General features: G+C 35.4%; 1 protein-coding gene across 4 annotated transcripts in view; it reads right to left on the bottom strand.

Annotated features, from left to right (window-relative positions):
* LOC135172177 (uncharacterized) overlaps positions 1 to 21,527 on the bottom strand; it is a 29,643-nt gene extending 8,116 nt beyond the window's left edge. For 2 of the 4 annotated variants that reach the window (XM_064138451.1, XM_064138452.1), the window contains exons 1-5: positions 12,613 to 14,329; positions 7,020 to 10,900; positions 6,019 to 6,152; positions 2,610 to 5,673; positions 1,610 to 1,742 (exon numbers count right to left, since the gene is read on the bottom strand). The gene's annotated coding sequence lies outside the window, so the exon portion shown is untranslated. Of the gene's footprint in view, positions 1 to 1,609; positions 1,743 to 2,609; positions 5,674 to 6,018; positions 6,153 to 7,019; positions 10,901 to 12,612; positions 14,330 to 19,090 lie in introns of those variants that run through there. The other 2 variants (XR_010300889.1, XR_010300890.1) reach the window with 2 other exon arrangements.
* Between the last annotated feature and the right edge of the window lie 1,558 nt (positions 21,528 to 23,085).

Here is a 23,085-nt window from a genome sequence, read left to right as displayed (position 1 = left end):
GCTGTGTGAGTTAGTTTGAGTTGTGCCAATAAAATTTTGGGGCTCGTGAAATCGAGTCATGTCGCGTTCGTGGATTTTATACACTTCGATTGTATTTTTAAATGTTTCATCTAGAGTCGTATGGGGTTTAGATAAGCATTGGATACGAAGCGAAGGTGGAAGACCATTCAGAAAGGCTCTAATAGTATCTTTTTCAAGTTTAGTGACATCTTCTACTGTTAAATATTCTCTTTCAAGCGTTTCAGTTTTAATTACATCAGAATAGAGGCTTTTAACGTGGTTAATGTAATCTACAACATGCTCTTGCGATTTCTTGCAAACATTCTCAAGCGCTGCTTTCAATTCATTTGCAGTTTTATAAGGATCAAAAAAGTTGCGTAAATTAGTTTCAAGTTCCAGAGGTGTTTGATATTCCAAATTTTCTAAGGTTATTCGTGCACGTCCTTTAAATTTCTGACGAACAAGTGCTAAAAACATGGGAACGGTAGACTGGTCGAGCATAGAGCATGCACGATTGCAAGCTCTCATAAATTGTGTAACTGTTATATTGTAACCGTCAAAAGAAGGTATATACGAGAGTGCGTCTTTAACTGTGATTCTACTCGGAATGTAGTGCGCATTGATAAGTGTATTGCTGGGTTGTGATTGTGCAGTTTGATTTTTCAATAAATCTATGTCATTCTTAAGGGTAGCCATTTCATCCAGAATTACGTTAGTTGCCAAATAATTTTGATTTGAAATATTGGGTCGTTCAAAATCTCCTTCCGACGGAGAATTACTAGTCTGTGTTTGACATTCTTTCAATTGTTTTACTGAAGCTTGCAGGTCTTTAATTATTTGGGCCTGTTCTTCGATTAATTTCAATCTTTCCAAGAGTTGTTGATTAAGCTCGCGGGCTTCTTCTAATTGCTCTGGTATCTCACCCACATTCGTTTCGTAATTATCCATTTTGATTGATGCAAGTATTGATATCTATATATATAAATTTTATTAATGTAATTTTAAAATCAAAAACCAATGAATCTATATGAATATATATATATGGTAACGAGTTGAATTAATCGATTATTTTTTGAGATTTATTTATTTTTTTTTTTTTCTTTGAGAACAAAAAAACTCGAGTAAAATAAAATGAACGATGAAACGAAAAACGAACATTGGTCAGTATATCGTATCTTCTAGGATGATAGGCGTTAAAAGTGCTAAAATTCATTAGATTAATATTATGTGTGCGACCAGCCAACTAATGCAATAAAAAAAAACGAAAAAGTGACTGAGAAAAACCCCACACTTAGCACCATTTTTGTTACGTATTTCCGGTGAATTTGGTGTTATTAAAAGAAATAAAATCTCAGTTGGTGTCATTGTTTCAATATTGTCCTTCCGTTTTTGATCTTAGTAATTTAGGGAAGCCGAAATAACAATTTTTAACCGTCGAGCGGTAGCCGATTAAAATTTGACTTGCCGATTTTAAGAAGGACATGCTAGATTGATTTATTTTAACGTTGAGAATTTACCGAAAACCGTAAATAGTGGTTAAACTTTCCTTTTTTGGAATATCAAACGACATCCGGGTAGAAAGAATAAATGTTTTCCTCACGTTACTCACTTTCGTTGTTTCTTTTATAATTAGTCCTTTGGGTCGCTGTCTGGACGGCTGCTTGGCTGGATGGATGATACGTTTTCTGTAGTCTTTTTGAATAAAGTTTTTTTTTTGATTTCACTTATTGACGTTTTCTTTTCTGGATTTCCGAGAGAAACAAAATTAATAAATATATATATATCGAACGAAAACTGTATTTTTAATCGTTGGTTCACTTCACTAAGAGTGCGGTTTGTTTTTAGATTACATTATTTAATTGTTAAATTCTCGTGGGGTTCGCAAGAGACCGTTCGTAAACGAGCATCTTGGGTCGCCTCGGCAAAATTTATCAATTAATTTTACTGAAGATTTGGAATGAAAGAGTTAATTGTTAAATTCTCGTGGGGTTCGCAAGAGACCGTTCGTAAACGAGCATCTTGGGTCGCCTCGGCAAAATTTATCAATTAATTCTATAAAAAATTATGCAATGAAAGATTCAATTGTTAAATTCTCGTGGGGTTCGCAAGGCACCGTTATTTAAACGAGCGTCTTGGGTCGCCTCGGCAAAATTTATCAATTAATTCTATTCAAGAGTGATTTTTCACGTAAGTCAACCGATAAATTCTCGTGGGGTTCGCAAGCCACCGTTCTTAAACGAGCGTCTTGGGTCGCCTCGGCAAAATTTCTCGGTATGATTTGTGTGATGGGGAAGTTAACACTTTTTCACAACACTTGGTATCACTTCTTTTTTATTCACCACAAATTCTTTACTTGTTTGAGACTTGACATGTTTAAATTTAATAATTAAAGTGAATGGTGGCTTTAGAAAAATATTTCATGTAAATGAATCTTATGTCGAAAAATGCGAAAGGTAAAATAATTGTGAGTTCAACAGTGCAGACAGCAAAATTATCATAAATTCAACGGTGCAGAAGGCCAAATTATTCTAAGTTCAAGAGTGCAGAAGGCCAAATTATTCTAAGTTCAAGAGTGCAGAAGGCAAAATTATTCTAAGTTCATAACTCACGAAATTTTTCCAAGTCCACAACTCACGAAATATTTTCTAAGTCCAAAAATAATTTGGAACTTAGTCGATTTAATGTTCCCGGAGCTCTTCGGAGAGATGACTGCTGCTGGCTGATGTTGAAGTTGAACTGCCGTTTCTCTGCGGCACTGAGACTACTCTGACCGATTATTCACCGCGTCGATCGTTGGCGCACGCTATCCAGTAGTAGGGATGGTGGGGATGCTTCGTTTAACGTGCAACTCCACTTGACTGAGAGTAGGGATGGCGCGTGATGCGTATTCATATGTTCTGTGTGTAGTCTCATCTAATGCTGTGACATTCTCTTATGCCTTATTACATTTTTCATTTTTACATTTTTAATTCTTAAAATTTATTTCTGATATTTTGACAATGATTTTTCTGTTTTAAAATTAATTTTTGAACGTGATTTTCACTATAGCTTAAATGGATCCTTTTGGCATCCTCATGGTACTACTATAAGCAATTTTTGTCTATTGACATTGTCTCTTGACAAATTTGACAAAATTCGTTTTTGACCCTATTTTTGGTCTAGAAATACGATTCTAGTATTAAAACTTTTTTGACAATTTTTTATAACATTTCAATTGTTAATAACAATAGTATTTTTCAGTAATCAGGAACAATTATTCATCCATTCAAATGTCCACATTTTATAGCATTTTTCCATAAATTTTCATTTTCTTAACTATACAACTTTCGGAGATATTGACTTGACCTTGAAAAATGTTTATTAACTTTTAATGGCGTTGTTTATAACGTGAAAAATCTAATCAATGGCTCAGTCGTTAGAGGATTCAGTGGACTATTTTTATGGATTTTTCGGTAGAAATTCGTTCATTAATTTCGTGGTTATTAATATTTACAATTAAGATCGCTAATTTATTAAAATTGACATGTTTAAATTGTTGAGTTTTGTTTAATTTTCTTTCATATTCTTGTTCTTGTTATTTAAATGCGCTAATTTCGCCAATTTTAGATTTTTTTAGGGGTAATTCCTAATGACATGTCAATAGACATTCAGTTTTGTCTATTGACTTTTACAATTTTTTATTACACATTTTTGTAGTTCATAATTTATGCCATAGTTTCTATATGGGATGTTTTTGCATATGTCCCATAGGGAAGGCGCTAACGATTCTCGAACTTTATTTGCATACACCGATACAAGGATTTGAGTGTGTGTGTATCGTGTGAATTATTTAAAAATCAATATCTTCACTGTTTATGAAGATTAAGAAAAGATTTTTTTGTTACATATCAAGGATCTACTGAACTTCCTTTTACGATTTTTCTGAAGTGTTTACAGGATTTTTCATGTACGTTTTGTTTACAACAATTATATTTGTTAATAATTTTTATCATTTTTATGAATGGAATAAATAGTTTTCAATATATGGAGTCCCTTTTGTCTGGAAACCATTTCTCTATCGTGAATAATGCGGACGCTAGAATTTTCCAAAGTTTTTGTGGACACACCGATACATGGGTTTCTATGTGTGTGTGTGTAAAAGTTTAAAAATGAATATCTTCACTATTTATGAAGATTAAGAAGAGATTTTTTAGTTACATATCAAGGATCTACAGAACTTCCTTTTACGATTTTTCTGAATTGTTCGTAGAATATTTCATGTATATTTTGTTTACAACAATTATATTTGTTAATAAATTTTATTATTTTTATGAGTGAAATGAATAGTTCTCAGAATATGGAGTCCCTTTTGTATGGAAACCATTTCTCTATCATCAATAATGCGTACGCTAGAATTTTCGAAAGTTTTGTGGACACACGGATACATGGGCTTGTATGTGTGTGTATGAAACTTCAAAAATAAATATCTCAACTGTTTATGCAGATTAAGAAGAGATTTTTGGAGGGTGCTTACCCCGGTGATCGTTCTTTCTTTTCCACTGATTTTCATTTTGTTGTTATAAATGTTTGTTAATTGTTTATTAACAAATTCTATTTTTTCATAACTTTTCATGGCCATTGTCTTATGGAATATTTAGTTTACGTTATTTCTTGACTTTTCATGTATCCTTTTTGATGCAATAGTCGAATTTATCTATTTTTCTGAATTATGATTTCTCTTTTGTATTTAAATTATTCGTTTGTCTTTTCATTTATTTCAATCGGAGTCATATCATTCTTAGATTGACTCATATCAATATATACATGGAAATTTCCAAGATTTCGTCATTTTTGAGAGGGTGCGTTACTCGTCCTCGCGGTTTAACCCTGTTCTAACGTCCCAAAGCTGAGTTTCTTTTAATCATTGGTATGTGGGCTCCTGTATGGTCCCGAATTATTTTTATTTTAAGTAATCATTTATTTATTCTGTGCAATGATTGTATTAAAGGTCATCGGCTTGCGACGTCAGAGGGAGAAATACTGTTCCGTCCTCCGTCAATGTTTCTATCTTTTCATTTCTTTATTTTTATTTATATATAGAATCCTTTTGGTCATTCATCTAAGAATGTTTTGTTATATGACCTCTGGTTGAAATATATGATCAGTAATTTATAGCGGTATTTAGTATTCATATTTGATTGATTTCATCGTTTATACTTTGCAATTGCTTCAAGGGAATATCATTCATAGAAAACGTATGTGAATACGTAACAATAACTTGAGTACACATTGTCGTAGGCCGATGAAACCGCGTGCAATAGCTCCGTCTCGTCGAACTACACGAGTGCAATGCGCCAAGTTTGCGTTTGAACGATTTGTCTTCGTGAAAAAGTCGATTATACATATGCGTTTTTACGACATCGTGGGAATCACTTTTTTTTGGCTGCACCTAGACAAAATCTGGCATCATATTCGGTTTCAGCACGCCGAATAGCCAAGGAAACTGATGCAACATCGTTTTCTTCGCGACCACAGCTCACGCAAAACTCAATCATAGAAGTTGATATGCGTGTTCGATATGATGGCATATAACTTGAGTACAAATTGTCGTAGGCCGATGAAACCGCGTGCAATAGCTCCGTCTCGTCGAACTACACGAGTGCAATGCGCCAAGTTTGCGTTTGAACGATTTGTCTTCGAGAAAAAGTCGATTATACATATGCGTTTTTACGACTGTTACGTATTTCCGGTGAATTTGGTGTTATTAAAAGAAATAAAATCTCAGTTGGTGTCATTGTTTCAATATTGTCCTTCCGTTTTTGATCTTAGTAATTTAGGGAAGCCGAAATAACAATTTTTAACCGTCGAGCGGTAGCCGATTAAAATTTGACTTGCCGATTTTAAGAAGGACATGCTAGATTGATTTATTTTAACGTTGAGAATTTACCGAAAACCGTAAATAGTGGTTAAACTTTCCTTTTTTGGAATATCAAACGACATCCGGGTAGAAAGAATAAATGTTTTCCTCACGTTACTCACTTTCGTTGTTTCTTTTATAATTAGTCCTTTGGGTCGCTGTCTGGACGGCTGCTTGGCTGGATGGATGATACGTTTTCTGTAGTCTTTTTGAATAAAGTTTTTTTTTTTGATTTCACTTATTGACGTTTTCTTTTCTGGATTTCCGAGAGAAACAAAATTAATAAATATATATATATCGAACGAAAACTGTATTTTTAATCGTTGGTTCACTTCACTAAGAGTGCGGTTTGTTTTTAGATTACATTATTTAATTGTTAAATTCTCGTGGGGTTCGCAAGAGACCGTTCGTAAACGAGCATCTTGGGTCGCCTCGGCAAAATTTATCAATTAATTTTACTGAAGATTTGGAATGAAAGAGTTAATTGTTAAATTCTCGTGGGGTTCGCAAGAGACCGTTCGTAAACGAGCATCTTGGGTCGCCTCGGCAAAATTTATCAATTAATTCTATAAAAAATTATGCAATGAAAGATTCAATTGTTAAATTCTCGTGGGGTTCGCAAGGCACCGTTATTTAAACGAGCGTCTTGGGTCGCCTCGGCAAAATTTATCAATTAATTCTATTCAAGAGTGATTTTTCACGTAAGTCAACCGATAAATTCTCGTGGGGTTCGCAAGCCACCGTTCTTAAACGAGCGTCTTGGGTCGCCTCGGCAAAATTTCTCGGTATGATTTGTGTGATGGGGAAGTTAACACTTTTTCACAACACTTGGTATCACTTCTTTTTTATTCACCACAAATTCTTTACTTGTTTGAGACTTGACATGTTTAAATTTAATAATTAAAGTGAATGGTGGCTTTAGAAAAATATTTCATGTAAATGAATCTTATGTCGAAAAATGCGAAAGGTAAAATAATTGTGAGTTCAACAGTGCAGACAGCAAAATTATCATAAATTCAACGGTGCAGAAGGCCAAATTATTCTAAGTTCAAGAGTGCAGAAGGCCAAATTATTCTAAGTTCAAGAGTGCAGAAGGCAAAATTATTCTAAGTTCATAACTCACGAAATTTTTCCAAGTCCACAACTCACGAAATATTTTCTAAGTCCAAAAATAATTTGGAACTTAGTCGATTTAATGTTCCCGGAGCTCTTCGGAGAGATGACTGCTGCTGGCTGATGTTGAAGTTGAACTGCCGTTTCTCTGCGGCACTGAGACTACTCTGACCGATTATTCACCGCGTCGATCGTTGGCGCACGCTATCCAGTAGTAGGGATGGTGGGGATGCTTCGTTTAACGTGCAACTCCACTTGACTGAGAGTAGGGATGGCGCGTGATGCGTATTCATATGTTCTGTGTGTAGTCTCATCTAATGCTGTGACATTCTCTTATGCCTTATTACATTTTTCATTTTTACATTTTTAATTCTTAAAAATTATTTCTGATATTTTGACAATGATTTTTCTGTTTTAAAATTAATTTTTGAACGTGATTTTCACTATAGCTTAAATGGATCCTTTTGGCATCCTCATGGTACTACTATAAGCAATTTTTGTCTATTGACATTGTCTCTTGACAAATTTGACAAAATTCGTTTTTGACCCTATTTTTGGTCTAGAAATACGATTCTAGTATTAAAACTTTTTTGACAATTTTTTATAACATTTCAATTGTTAATAACAATAGTATTTTTCAGTAATCAGGAACAATTATTCATCCATTCAAATGTCCACATTTTATAGCATTTTTCCATAAATTTTCATTTTCTTAACTATACAACTTTCGGAGATATTGACTTGACCTTGAAAAATGTTTATTAACTTTTAATGGCGTTGTTTATAACGTGAAAAATCTAATCAATGGCTCAGTCGTTAGAGGATTCAGTGGACTATTTTTATGGATTTTTCGGTAGCAATTCGTTCATTAATTTCGTGGTTATTAACATTTACAATTAAGATCGCTAATTTATCAAAATTGACATGTTTAAATTGTTGAGTTTTGTTTAATTTTCTTTCATATTCTTGTTCTTGTTATTTAAATGCACTAATTTCGCCAATTTTAGATTTTTTAGGGGTAATTCTTAATGACATGTCAATAGACATTCAGTTTTGTCTATTGACTTTTACAATTTTTTATTACATATTTTTGTAGTTCACAATTTATGCCGTAGTTTCTATATGGGATGTTTTTGCATATGTCCCATAGGGAAAGCGCTATCAATTCTCGAACTTTATTTGCATACACCGATACAAGGATTTGAGTGTGTGTGTATAGTGTGAATTATTTAAAAATCAATATCTTCACTGTTTATGAAGATTAAGAAAAGATTTTTTTTGTTACATATCAAGGATCTACTGAACTTCCTTTTACGATTTTTCTGAATTGTTTACAGGATTTTTCATGTACGTTTTGTTTACAACAATTATATTTGTTAATAATTTTTATCATTTTTATGAATGGAATAAATAGTTTTCAATATATGGAGTCCTTTTTTGTCTGGAAACCATTTCTCTATCGTCAATAATGCGGACGCTAGAATTTTCCAAAGTTTTTGTGGACACACCGATACATGGGTTTGTATGTGTGGGTGTGTGTAAAAGTTTAAAAATGAATATCTTCACTATTTATGAAGATTAAGAAGAGATTTTTGAAATACATATTTAGGATCTACAGAACTTCCTTTTACGATTTTTGTGAATTGTTCGTAGAATATTTCATGTATATTTTGTTTACAACAATTATATTTGTTAATAAATTTTATTATTTTTATGAGTGAAATAAATAGTTTTCAGAATATGGAGTCCCTTTTGTATGGAAACCATTTCTCCATCATCAATAATGCGTACGCTAGAATTTTCCAAAGTTTTGTGGACACACGGATACATGGGCTTGTATGTGTCTGTATGAAACTTCAAAAATAAATATCTCAACTGTTTATGAAGATTAAGAAAAGATTTTTGGTGGGTGCTTACCCCGGTGATCGTTCTTTCTTTTCCACTGATTTGCATTTTGTTGTTATAAATGTTTGTTAATTGTTTATTAACAAATTCTATTTTTTCATAACTTTTCATGGCCATTGTCTTATGGAATATTTAGTTTACGTTATTTCTTGACTTTTCATGCATCCTTTTTGATGCAACAGTCGAATTTATCTATTTTTCTGAATTATGATTTCTCTTTTGTATTTAAATTATTCGTTTTTCTTTTCATTTATTTCAATCGGAGTCATATCATTCTTAGATTGACTCGTATCAATATATACGTGGAAATTTCCAAGATTTCGTCATTTTTGAGAGGGTGCGTTACTCGTCCTCGCGGTTTAACCCTGTTCTAACGTCCCAAAGCTGAGTTTCTTTTAATCATTGGTATGTGGGCTCCTGTATGGTCCCGAATTATTTTTATTTTAAGTAATCATTTATTTATTCTGTGCAATGATTGTATTAAAGGTCATCGGCTTGCGACGTCAGAGGGAGAAATACTGTTCCGTCCTCCGTCAATGTTTCTATCTTTTCATTTCTTTATTTTTATTTATATATAGAATCCTTTTGGTCATTCATCTAAGAATGTTTCGTTACATGACCTCTGGTTGATATATATGATCAGTTATTTATAGCGGTATTTATACTTTGCAATTGCTTCTATTTTTCAGAATTATGATTTCTCTTTTGTATTTCATTCTTCGTTTGTCTTTTCATTTATTTCAATCGGAGTCACATCATTCTTAGATTGACTCGTATCAATATATACGTGGAAATTTCCAAGATTTCGTCATTTTTGAGAGGGTGCGTTACTCGTCCTCGCGGTTTAACCCTGTTCTAACGTCGCAAAGCTGAGTTTCTTTCTAATCATTGGTATGTGGGCTCCTTCATGGTCCCGAATTATTTTTATTTTAAGTAATCATTTATTTATTCTGTGCAATGATTGTATTAAAGGTCATCGGCTTGCGACGTCAGAGGGAGAAATACTGTTCCGTCCTCCGTCAATGTTTCTATCTTTTCATTTCTTTATTCTTATTTATATATAGAATCCTTTTGGTCATTCATCTAAGAATGTTTTGTTACATGACCTCTGGTTGAAATATATGATCAGTAATTTATAGCGGTATTTAGTATTTATATTTGATTGATTTCATCCTTTATATTTTGCAATTGCTTCAAGGGGATATCATTCATAGAAAACGTATGTGAATACGTAACATGACAATGGTGAGTGCAGTTGCTTTTGTCTGTTTTAGCGACAAAAGCAACTGTAAAAGTCTATTATAGTTTCGTCTTTTTTTTTTTGTGAAAAATCAACCAATCACGGTCCTTATTCCATAGTTTTGTGGTTTTTACATATTTTATCGTTATGAACTCTATCAGGGGATTCTCCGGTACATTAGCTCGAAAGGATAAGCTCCTAACCCACTGAAATTCAATTAAACATATTATAATTTATTTTTATCTAAGCGTTGCATGTTTGACAGTATTTGATTGATTTTAACTATTCGATTCAAGTATTTCACTATTTAATCTCTAATTATTTGATGCACTGACTCTTGCAATCCCACTTCACGTATTTAATGTTCCTAGTTTTTTCTTCATTTCAGTAGTCTTTTAAATGTTTTAATTATTTGTCGACACAGTTTGGCTTCCTTGCGCCAATCGTATTCGTCATTCATGTAAAATTTCATGATTTGAGGATTCGTGTCCAATTTTATAAAGTGCATGTTGCCAAATAGTACTCCTTGTATGACAGCGATGTGTAGTGGTTTGAGTATTTCTTCGAGATTTTCTGTTAAATTGTTAAGCGCTGCCGGTTTTTCCCTTGCTTTTCTGCAGTCTGCGATTTTTGTGGCGTACGTAGTCAGTTTATTATATATTTGATTCCTCAGACTAACAGGATAATTCAGTATTAAGGACGCTCGTAACGTCCTGTATCGGATTGACGGATCCATTTTATGTATTCTGTAATCGTAGGTTTGATTTAGATATATATTCGTGTAGGTATTATTGAGAAAAAGGGAGGTGCTTATAAGTGGTTACTTCCCAATTGAGTAAACCCAGGTATTGCTTGCAGTGAACATATATAGATAGATATAGAATATTTAAATTTCATGAAATATTTTTGCCCAATATATGTTTGATTATTTGATTTTTAAATTATTATAGGCTTAAGCGTAGTGTTAAGTGGTCCAAGTCACTTTCGTATAGTTAAATTACGTATTGTCACGTTTGCGAGGTACCCATAGATCTTAAGTATTGGACTTTAATGTAATTGAACATGATATATCATAATAAGAGATACAGTGTAGTAAAATAATAATCTTCTGATCCTGTTCCGCTCGTGTTCTTCGGTATCCTTAGCTCCTTGCTGTTCTGTTGTCCGTTTTGGTATCATGGATCGACTAATGCCTGCGGATCAACTGCTGAAGTCTGGTCATAGTACGTACATTTGTTGTTTTCTTTGGCTAGGATTATTAGAAAGGTATGGGGACTTTCATATGGTAAGGAAGGTTTCGTTCATCCAATGGTGCTGTGACAGGTCTATCTGTATGCTGTTCAATTTTGGTATTCAATTTTCTGCGATTTGTTCTCGTTCTCCACTCATATCTTGCATTCGTACTTCTTGTTAGTAGCGGAGGTTGGATTCCGGTATTCGTTTTCATTGATTTTGAATTATTGCTTGACTTGGATATCTTGGGCTCCCATTTCCAGTATGATGATGGTTATGCTGCTTTGCACTGTAGAGAGTACTTCTACTGCATGCTCGCTCCGTTGTAGTCTCCATTATCCTGTGGAACTTCCCATCGTCGTCACGATCGTGTAGAATGCTTGGTTTACGCATGTAAGGTATTTTGAATATCTGTTGTTTAGTGTTGGTCAGCAAGATTGTGACCTCTCTTTTAAATATTTTGTTTTCATTTTCTTCGTCCTTTTCCAAGTGTACGCGGTATTTTCTGAGTGAGAACATGACGTGAGCATCTTTTCAGCGATAGTTCGAATTGATTTTCGAGTATCAAGAGGTCGGAAGAAGGATATAGGGGAGCAGGTAAGGAAAGCAAAATAGGATTGTGTTTTGTTCGTCGTTGTTGTTTTCTTTTCTTCTTTTCTTTTCAGGCCGAAGGTCCGCAGAACATCAAGTTCGATCCCTGATATCCTGAAGAATTAGGTGCCAATATTCGGAACCTTAAGCCGCAACTGTAGGGCGTTGCATGTTTCAGCTCATTCATGCTGAAGGAATTTCAGGCTTATTCTAAATCTTACACTTCAATTCATAATTTTACATACTACTCGTCAGTGGCCTATCGTTACAGTATTTTATTATATATTCTACTTATTTCTTCACTTGTTTTCAGGTTATCGCAAAGGTGACAATCGATACTCGAACTCATGCCAGCCCACAGTATTGTTACTTCATGAGTATGATTCTAATGTTATGCATATACATACATGTATATACATATGCATATGTATATGAATATTATAATTTTTATTATTTATTTAGTGAGGCTATTTAACGGGATCTGTGTCATTCCGTCGGCGTTCTTTTACCGTTATAATTCAAGCGTTAGTAGCCATTATGAATAGTTAAGTTTAGTATTATTTTTTTATTTTTATTTTGCAAGTTTCTCTCATTTTCTCAAGTTAAGCCTGAAGTAATAGAAAGAATATCCTACCTTTATCTGCTATCATTATCTGTATCTATTTCGTCCGCCGAAATCTCCTCCAATTCTTCGTGACTATCGGTATTTTCTATTTCGTCGATTTTCGCTTCGCAATATTGTTTAAATACATCTAATAATTTATGCATTTTTTCTACTTTCTTTTGCAATTGTCTCGCGATAATTAATATTCGGTGTTTCCTTTTCCTCGCCTCTAAGATTTCTTTATTGGGGTGTCTCCATATCCTAATCATACGAGGGCGCTCATTCGTGTGTCTGTCCATTCCTGATTCTGGAATGATATGAGACGTTTATTTCTTTATTTACGGAAGAAAAAACGTTTCGTTCCATTTATAACTCTATATTTTGCATTCAGTGCATTGCAAATACGTGCTCGTGCAGATTAGTGCTACCTTCACCTAGATTATATAAAAGGGATGCGGACAGCAAAAGTCGGGAAAAGAAAAAAAAAAATTATGTGTCTAAAATATTAAGTGCAGCATGGTAATGTTGCGTGCTCTGTTATTATCTACTTTGTCTAATGTTTTTTGACTAAACTATTTTCATTCTTGATACCGTTTGGAATCAAAAGTTTGGTTGAAAGCGCGTTATTTTTCCCCTAGCCTTAGTTTGCCAAAAATTATGATGTATGTCCAATTTTTGGTTTACTGATTGTTATGCTGAAGGAATTAATAAATGTCGCACAGTGTAGATATTAAATATGTCATGATTTATATTAATGACCTCTGTTATGTTTTTGTTTTAATGTCTACAAATGTTGATTATGAATGTTTGACTCGATATAAAGCATTGAGAGTACATTCGGTACGGGATTATCTCCCAATAAAAAAAAAATGTATATGGACATTATGATTTTATGCACATATGAATGAAAAATAAAAAAAATCTATATCTATATATGTATACATATATATGTAGGTTATTTCATTGAATACAATGCTAGTGATAATTATAAAAAAAATATAGAAAGAGTAGTTTCGAATACTGTATAAAATACTATAAAATAATATTTATTTAGTTATTTATTTTTTTTTTTTTTTTCTATCTTATTTCGCCGCCGTTTCCCTGGGGACCCCTTGGATCGTCACTCCCAAAGTATTTATTGACTCCAAACCCCATTGAAATTCGGCCTTCTCCCCGTCGTGTAATGGAATCGTGTAGGTTATGATTGTTGAGTTTCTATTTTAATTTGTAATTTGTGTTTGCAGCTCTTCATGTAGGGTTCTGAGGAAGATCATGTGGAACCGTAGATTTCGCATCGTTCTTTCCATGAGAATTTTTGAATCTGTAGTGTTTTGGTATTTGAATAACCTATGCATTGTGTTGCTCAACTGATCAGTAGCAGCTTGCATCTTGCTAATAGTCGTCTGCATTTGCCGAATCTTCTCGCAAATATCAGCCGATCGGGTGTTCATCGTTGATGATGCTAATTCTGATGCTGATACTGCTGCTGATAATGCTAATGCTGATGCTGATTGTTGTTGATGTTGATTCTGTTAATGATTTGTGAAGTCAATTGCTAGTTATTCAGGAGGGTAAATGTAACCAGGATAGTTGAAACGTGCAAGATAGTTGTGGACCATCACGATTTCGGACGAGTAGGAAGACATATAATATATTTCCCCTTGATCAGCATCGAATCCACTGTTGATTTCTGAGTGGCTATTTTTCTATTTATTGGCACTATGTAGAATGGTTATTAACAAATACTTCTACTAGTTTGTGTTAGTTGGGGCAGTACTTAAAGCTATACGTGCTTGCGATAGTAATTGCGGATTAATCGGATTAGGAAGGGTGGCTCGTGGCAGTTCACTTGTTGTAGTTATAGTGTTCAATGGCGTGGTTCTCCGGGTGTGTGTTCTCATCTCCGTGTTAAGAGGTTGAGCTTCGATGTTTTCTGGTAAATTATTCGTTTGGTTTCGACGTGTTCTGTATATAAAATAATGTGTAAGTCCTCCAAATAAAGCTCCAAGGATACGGAAGCTCCATCCGAATGCATCGTGTAGCGTAAAACCATGTATGAACACATTAGCAATGCCAATTATCACGTGGATAATAGTGACAATTCCTATAAGAATCGATACTGTATTCCCAAATATTTTGAGTTTTTCCCACGTCTTATAAGCTGCTGATTCCGTCATTTCCTCTACCATCTCCCTACTCAAAAGGTGTTTCATTGAAATAGTTCCGGCTGGCAGTTCATTACCATTGGCGGCGCTGACAAGATTATTCATTACAGTGGCGGCTTCTGCTCGAGTTAATAGTCGGTCACGTAATTTTTCCATATCTGTTTCGCTATAAATTCCACTAGTTGCTAAATTTTCTATTTTTTCATATTCCCATTCTATTGGTAGAGAAGGGTTAAAGGTTGCAGGCGTTGGGGTTTTCATTGGGTCAGGGTTCAGTGCATACCAATATCCATCAATTCTATAAACTGTAGGTATCGCTGAATGGCAGTCAATGACCGTTCCATGTCTAATCAACATTCTCGATATTCCGGTTAGAAAGTAACTTTCGTGGTTGTAAGTAACTGGCATTTCTTGGTAACAATTTTCACTCTTTCTGAGGGTGACTGGTACTGCCGTGCATTTGACAATGGAAACCAATTCTCCTGTTGTTATTGCATGATAACCCGGGCCTTTCATGAGGTTATAGGCAAATATATCAGGTGCAAATGACGCTGTGCTAAGGGCGTTCATTAATGAGGTTCTTTGGGCTTCGCATTGACTGAGACGAATATAGTGATACAGCTTCCTAACTTGAGTTCTAAGGTGGTGTTCGAGGTATACAATTTTCGTGTTAACATATTGCATTAAGTCCACATTATCGGTATTGATAATCTTATTTGTGGGGAAAGTGGTTCCCGGAGAAACTTCCATAATAAATAATTTTGGTAATTCAGTTTGGATCAAAAGGTAGCCACAGGTTAATGTCTTAGATCTTTGCTCCAATGTGAAAGTATAGTCTCTAGTGGTAACTAAATAAGTGGTCGGGTTACTGTTGTCTGATTCGATCTTCGTAGCTGATCCTCGATATAGCGTTGTGTATTTTCCGAATTTACAGTCGTCTGGAGGCTGGACTGACCAAAAGGCCTGAGTGCCAAGAGAGTTTGTACAAGACCCCGCCAAAAAATCGCATTTGGCTCCCGATTGAAGGGTTACTTTGTTGGATATTAATTCGACAGTGGTGACATATGAAGTGTAGTAGATTCGCGCTATTGCGTTGACAATGACTTCGTCCCAATTCCCAAATGGGTCACTATACTGGCTTCCTTGACATGTGCCGTCAACTTCGGCTTTACCGGCTATTGTGATTGGTCTAAGATTGGTGATATTTTTAACTAGTGCATCGACTACAATGTTGTGTGATATCTGTAGTGAGTTGGAATCATGTAATTTTTGGCATTCGTGTTGTTCCAGCTCAACGAAATATTCCCTGCGGTAATTGTGCACTATTGCTACATGGGAAAACATTCCGCAACGGTGAATTGTTCGATCTAATTGTAATCGACATTCTACGACCGTAATTTGTCCATATTTGTTAAGTTGCATAAGTTCGATGTTGACATTTGTTGATTTGGGTTTAACAAGGGGGATGTGACATTGCCCCACCTGGAGTAGAGAATACGAGGTGATGTTTAAGGTAGACCCACTACAATCATAACCTACTAATCCATTAATTTCCTGGGTGTTGATGAACAACAGGACGAGAATAGCCGTCATCATCCTTTTTAGAGTCATCTGTAACATTTTTGGATGATGTTGGGATTTTGCTAACTCAATTTTCCTACTACCCTAATTTTCTGATTATAATTTGTTATTAATTATTAATTAGTTATTCTAGCTGAAATAATGATTCTAACTTTTGAAGATTTTTATTCTTAATGTCTATTGTGTTATCATTTATGTGGTTATGAGAGAAACTTGCATTTTAGATAACCGTAGCTTATTAATATGAACCTTTTTCTTGGCTCCATTTCTATTTATTATGACGTTACAATTTTCTAGTATTTCAATAATATTATAAGGACCTTCATACTGGTCAGTCATTTTTCCCTTATTGGGTTCTTTAAGCAAAAATACTTTATTTCCCACACTAAGCTGTTGTGGATTTATTTTCGCATCGTAATATTCTTTAGATTTAAGTTTTGCTTGATGAAGATTTTGTCCTGCTGTTTCTTGAAATTTACTGATTCGCGTAAATAGTTGGCGCAAATAGTCTCCGTATGTAGGCTCGATTGGCTCATTAGCGGCTTGACTGGATGGTAATCTAGCTAATTTCCCGAATACTAATTGATGAGGAGTGTATCCCGTTCCCTCGTGGACACTAGTGTTATATGCAAAAGAAGCTAATTCACATAGTTCGTCCCAATCTGTATGGGTGTCTGCGTACTGTTTTAGGTATTGTATGAGGACATGGTGGGATCTTTCGATGGATCCATTGCTTTGAGGTCTATATGCAGTAGTATGATATTGTTTAATTCGAAATTTCTTGGCAATTGTTTTCATGAGACAAGATATAAAATTTGAGCCTTGATCGGTGAGTATGATTTTTGGTGCTCCGAAATAGCAGATAAAATTTTTAACAAGAGCAATTGCTATTTCTCTAGAATCTCCGTTCTTTAAAGGTATAGCTAGAGAATATTTAGTTAACAAATCTTGAATGGTGAGAATATATATATTATCATTTTTCGTTTTCGATAAAGGTCCCACCATATCCATGGCGATTTTGTCGAAGGCTGCTTTAGGTGTGTCGGTAATAACCATAGGTTGTTTCGTTTTAACCCTAACTAATTTCTTTAGCTGACATGCCCTGCAATTACGAATGAGTTCGATAACGTCTTGTCTCATACTTGGCCAGAAAAAGTTCTGCCTAAGACGATTAAAAGTTTTTGTCGTACCTTTATGACCGTTCGTCGCGCTAGCGTGATACTCGAGTAGGATTTCGGATCGGTCATGCTCATTGGGGATTATGACTTCTTGCGTGCAAATTGTAATTTTTACATCAATTGGTGCAAATGTATCTACTAGGATTTGTTCTATTATATTCCATGGGACGTCGTCGAATTGATCAGTCTTAGCTATGCTAATTGATTTGATATTGAGATCAATTATTGCGTTGTGAACAGATTGTAACCCTTCGCGAATGTCTTCTTCGACCACTATGTTGTTCCTATTATTACGCAGGGGTAGGATGAGGGTAAGTTTTTTCTTATAAGGTATAACTTTTACACGGAGTAAAGTGAGATCATTGATCGGACAATCGATTGTATGCAGTATTTCCAGAGCTCCATTATCGCAAGCTTCACCCCTAATAGAAGTAAAGATAAGATAATTGTCTTGTCGCATGGCTAAATTGTCACGACATTCAATTACCTGATCCGAAATTATTCGCGAATTTGGTGGTAGTCTTTCTTTATTTTCCCTTTGTCGTTGATTCTCGAATGGAACGCGAGCTGTTGGGAATATTTCTTCGCTCGAATCGCTTGAATCATCTGAGTCAGGTACATCGACCTCAACTGCTTCATTCTCATGATTGCTAATAGAATCTGTTCTGAGTATATCAGTCGAGTTGTTATCTTGTGCATCCTCTGGGGATATGAACATGTCGGACATAATTTCAGTAAAGTCTGCTAACCCTAGAGACCCGTCATCAAAAAATGTTTCATCTAATTCATCACAAGCGGCTGGGGGTAAATAGTGGGATGGGTCGATGTCTTGATTATTTGCAACGCTTGCAGGATATGGCTCAGAGCTGCGTTCGCTCTCCGCTAATCCACCGTTACTGGATAGCTCACTGTGATTATGTTCGTTATCTGAGTCATTTCCTTCAGGTGATATCAGGGGTTCAGATGCCGGATGTTCGGCTAAGATTTCCGTCGCGCTACTTGAGCCTGTCTGTTGCGTGATATCTTCGTCAGCTATATTACTTCTTTTATTTCTACCTACATTCTCACTGTCCTCTGATTTCGTGCTGTTATCTACTGCTATATCAATATCATCGCTTCCCACACGAGATCTTTTCGTCAGTGCTTTTGTTACCTCTTTCTTTTTTCGTTTTGCTGGGGCCGTAAATATTGAATCACTAGAAGAGGTGTCAGAATCAATCGTGAAAATTCTTTTTATATCTAACAAAGTATCATCGTTGTCGCATTCTGTTTCGTTATTAAATGGAATATTTCTAGATAAAGCATCAGCATTTGCGTTCACTAACCCTGGTTTATATACTATTCGGTAATCAAAATCCTGCATACTTAGTCTCCACCTAACAATTCTAGAATTTGGCGACGACACCGAATTAATCCAAGTCAAAGGCCTGTGGTCTGTAACTAATGTAAATTTCCGACCGTAGACATAAGGTCGAAAGTAGTTTACCGCATAAATGATAGCAAGCATTTCCTTTTCTATAGTCGAGTAATTTTTTTCTGATTTTCCTAATACTCTTGAGATATATGCAATTGGAAGATCTTTACCAATCTCTCCTTGACTGAGAATTCCGGCAATGCCGTATCCGCAAGCATCTGTCGTGATTACAAACTCCTTGGTGAAATCTGGATATTGCAGTATGGGAGATTTGCACAGCGCGTTCCGTAAATTACTAAAGGCTTCGTTTTCCTCGTCGCCCCATTGAAATTTCTTGTCTTTCATTAGGAGAGAGGTTAGAGGTTTGGCGATTTTTGCATAATTTGGGATGAATCGACGGTAATACCCGGTTAGGCCAAGAAATTGTCTGATATTTTTTTGATTGGTTGGTCTTGGAAAATTTTGGACAGCTGTTAATTTTTTTGGTTCCGGACGTACTCCATCAGATGATATAATGTGTCCCAGATAATTGATCTCTTTCTTTAAAAAGTGACATTTATCCGGTTCGAGTTGCAAACCAGCCTTTCGTAAGCGCTCACTTAAATTTTGAAACTTTCGAACATGCTCTTCAAGAGTCTGAGAATAGATCACTATATCATCCATGTAGACGAATAATTCTTTACCCTGTAATCCAATTAGGACTTTATCCATCATTCTTTGGAATGTTGGGGGTGCGTTTTTGAGACCGAAGGGCATGCGCGTAAACTCATAGTGCTGATAGGGTGTAGAGAATGCGGTTTTATGTGTGTCATTAGGATGAATAGGGATTTGATGGAATCCACTAGCAAGGTCAAAGCTTGAGAAATATTGGGCATTTCCCAACTGGTCTAATATTTCATTAATGTTTGGGAGAGGGTAGGCGTCCCCGATGGTTTTTTCATTGAGAGATCGGTAGTCAATTACCATTCTCCATCTTTTATTTCCTAAGGAATCTTCCTTTTTCGGAACTATCCAAATGGGAGAACTATAGGGCGAATCGGATGGTTTAATTATACCTCTTGCCTCTAATTCTGTACATTGTTTTATAATTTCGTCTTTGTGAATAGGAGGGAATCTATATTGTCGTTTGAATACAGGTACGTCATCTATTGTATTAATTTGATGAAAAATAGCATTTGTAGCACCTAAAGCTTCGCCATTAAGAACAAAAAGGTCTTGGTGTTGGCTAATGAGTTCAGTAATTACAGTATTTTCTGTTTCAGTCAAATGATCGAGATAGAGGAGGTTTTGTATAGATTTTGCACGTTCAGCAGTGAGTTTATCGCTTGAGACTACATTAATGGGAATAGTATCGAGAGGTGGACTTGCGAACCAATTTGGCTTGTGACTTAGATAGTCGAGTTTTTGAATATGAGAATTAGGCTCTTCTTGAAAATTGTTTTCGCGGATCAGTTCGCGCTGTGCATCAGTCTCTCCTCTACATGTTAACCAACTACACTGGCCCATCTTAATCACAGGCGTAGGCAAGGTCAAATCTTGATCACTTTGATTGATAGCTCTGATGTATGCGTTTCCTTGAATATTCAATTCTGGACTTCCAATTATGGAAACCTTGTCTGCAATGTAAATATCCGAGATAAGGCCAACCGTGGGTGAATCTTTGGTTAATTGAACTGTAAATGCACAGGAAGAATTTTTAGGAATTGTTTGATAGTCGTCGTAAGTTATTTCCATCACTACATTATGGAAAGAAAAAGTTTTAGATTCATACGAAAGAGTGGCTCTGAACTCATGGAAAAATTCTGCGCCAATAATTCCGGCCTGAATTATAGGAAGATTGTCGCTCACTACATGAAATTTTATGGAATAGTTATCAATGTTAATTAAAACGGTTCCAAGGGTTTTAATAAAATTGTCAGTAATACCGTGAAGCTCAATAATGTCTTTGTTATTCATTGGGGCGTGAAAATTAAGAGCGCTGATTTTAATTAAATTGACTTCCGCACCACTATCGATCATCATCACCGTTGGTAATTTTAATTGTGATGAGTATAATGTAACGGACGCGATCTTTGTTTTTCCAATTTGCACGTGAGCAATACGAGAATAAGGCTTTAATTCTGTCTGTCCTTTCGAATCGAGAAGTTTTTCTGCAGTAGTCCTCTCACTAGATCCATTGGGTTTTACGGGCGCGGTTAATCTGAGATTTTCAATTGATTTTTCCGTGTCTAATTGTGCTTCTTTTAGATGATGGACATCGCTAGTTTCAATTGATGATGTTTTAGGGTTATTTGATTCCGTATGTGTTCGATTGGGAGGATTTGTAGCTACGGATTCATTAGCGTTAGATAGTTGTTCAGACGCGCGCCGCGCAGTGGTGTTAATGGAACAATCGGAATTTATTTTTGTATTTTCTGTGGAAATTTTAATCTCTGATTCTACTGGGGAAACTATCGCATTAATCGGTTCGTCAGGTATACAATTAATGTTAACGTTCGTCTCTGAATTATTTTTTTCGAATTGATTATTATTAACTGAGTCCTGTACTTTTTTTAACCCCCGGGATTTCTGTCTCAATTCTTCATGATATCCGAGTCCGTACCGCATTAATGATGGTTTTTGTTCCCATAACGCCCTAAGCCCTTCATGTGTTTTGATGGCATTAATTGTTCGTGCTCTTTGATCGACGTATAATTCTTCTATGGTTTTGATCGGGATTTTCGCTAGATCCGCTCCGGAAATATTTATATTACTATTAATTGCGCTTTTCAAAGTGTCCTGAATATTTAATTTAGAACTTCGTAGTGTGCAATCGCGTTTTATTGAGTTCCCGTGGTTGTTCCCGAAGTCGAGGGGAAATTCGGTTGGATTTGATTTTCGCTCGATTGGTTGCACGGGTTTTGAGATAGTGACGGGATTTGATTCGGATTGCTCCCCGTAAACCCGCCAATATTCTGTTCGGGGAGTTGGCCATTTTTTGAATTCATTTCTTTTTGTCTGTTCATGTAAGCTAACTTTCTACAGTTACTCAAGTTATGCCCTGGCGATCGACATAATTCACAAAAAACTCCCGGTATATAGCTTGGTTTATTGCCGTTTTCCTGCCCAAAATTGCTATTACTTGAATAATTTTGAGTACCAGTATTATTAAAGGAACTAAAATTGTTTCGATTTGCAGAAAAGCGATGATTATTCCATGAACCTGGGTTGCTGAAATTCCTGGGATGATTATTGTGATATCTATTTTGAGATATTGCTTTTGAGTTACTAAACCCTTGTGGTGTTTTGCTGAACCCGTTTCGATGTGAAGTTTCGTTGTCCCGTCGATTGAAAACGCGGTTGTCCTCTTGTGGAATGTTTGCATTAACTCCAGAGCTGTGTGAGTTAGTTTGAGTTGTGCCAATAAAATTTTGGGGCTCGTGAAATCGAGTCATGTCGCGTTCGTGGATTTTATACACTTCGATTGTATTTTTAAATGTTTCATCTAGAGTCGTATGGGGTTTAGATAAGCATTGGATACGAAGCGAAGGTGGAAGACCATTCAGAAAGGCTCTAATAGTATCTTTTTCAAGTTTAGTGACATCTTCTACTGTTAAATATTCTCTTTCAAGCGTTTCAGTTTTAATTACATCAGAATAGAGGCTTTTAACGTGGTTAATGTAATCTACAACATGCTCTTGCGATTTCTTGCAAACATTCTCAAGCGCTGCTTTCAATTCATTTGCAGTTTTATAAGGATCAAAAAAGTTGCGTAAATTAGTTTCAAGTTCCAGAGGTGTTTGATATTCCAAATTTTCTAAGGTTATTCGTGCACGTCCTTTAAATTTCTGACGAACAAGTGCTAAAAACATGGGAACGGTAGACTGGTCGAGCATAGAGCATGCACGATTGCAAGCTCTCATAAATTGTGTAACTGTTATATTGTAACCGTCAAAAGAAGGTATATACGAGAGTGCATCTTTAACTGTGATTCTACTCGGAATGTAGTGCGCATTGATAGGTGTATTGCTGGGTTGTGATTGTGCAGTTTTATTTTTCAATAAATCTATGTCATTCTTAAGGGTAGCCATCTCATCCAGAATTACGTTAGTTGCCAAATAATTTTGATTTGAAATATTGGGTCGTTCAAAGTCTCCTTCCGACGGAGAATTACTAGTCTGCGTTT

This window comes from Diachasmimorpha longicaudata, unplaced genomic scaffold (genome assembly GCF_034640455.1).
Source record: "Diachasmimorpha longicaudata isolate KC_UGA_2023 unplaced genomic scaffold, iyDiaLong2 ctg00000188.1, whole genome shotgun sequence".
NCBI lineage: Eukaryota > Metazoa > Arthropoda > Insecta > Hymenoptera > Braconidae > Diachasmimorpha > Diachasmimorpha longicaudata.
This window is presented reverse-complemented; position numbering and strand designations above follow the sequence as displayed.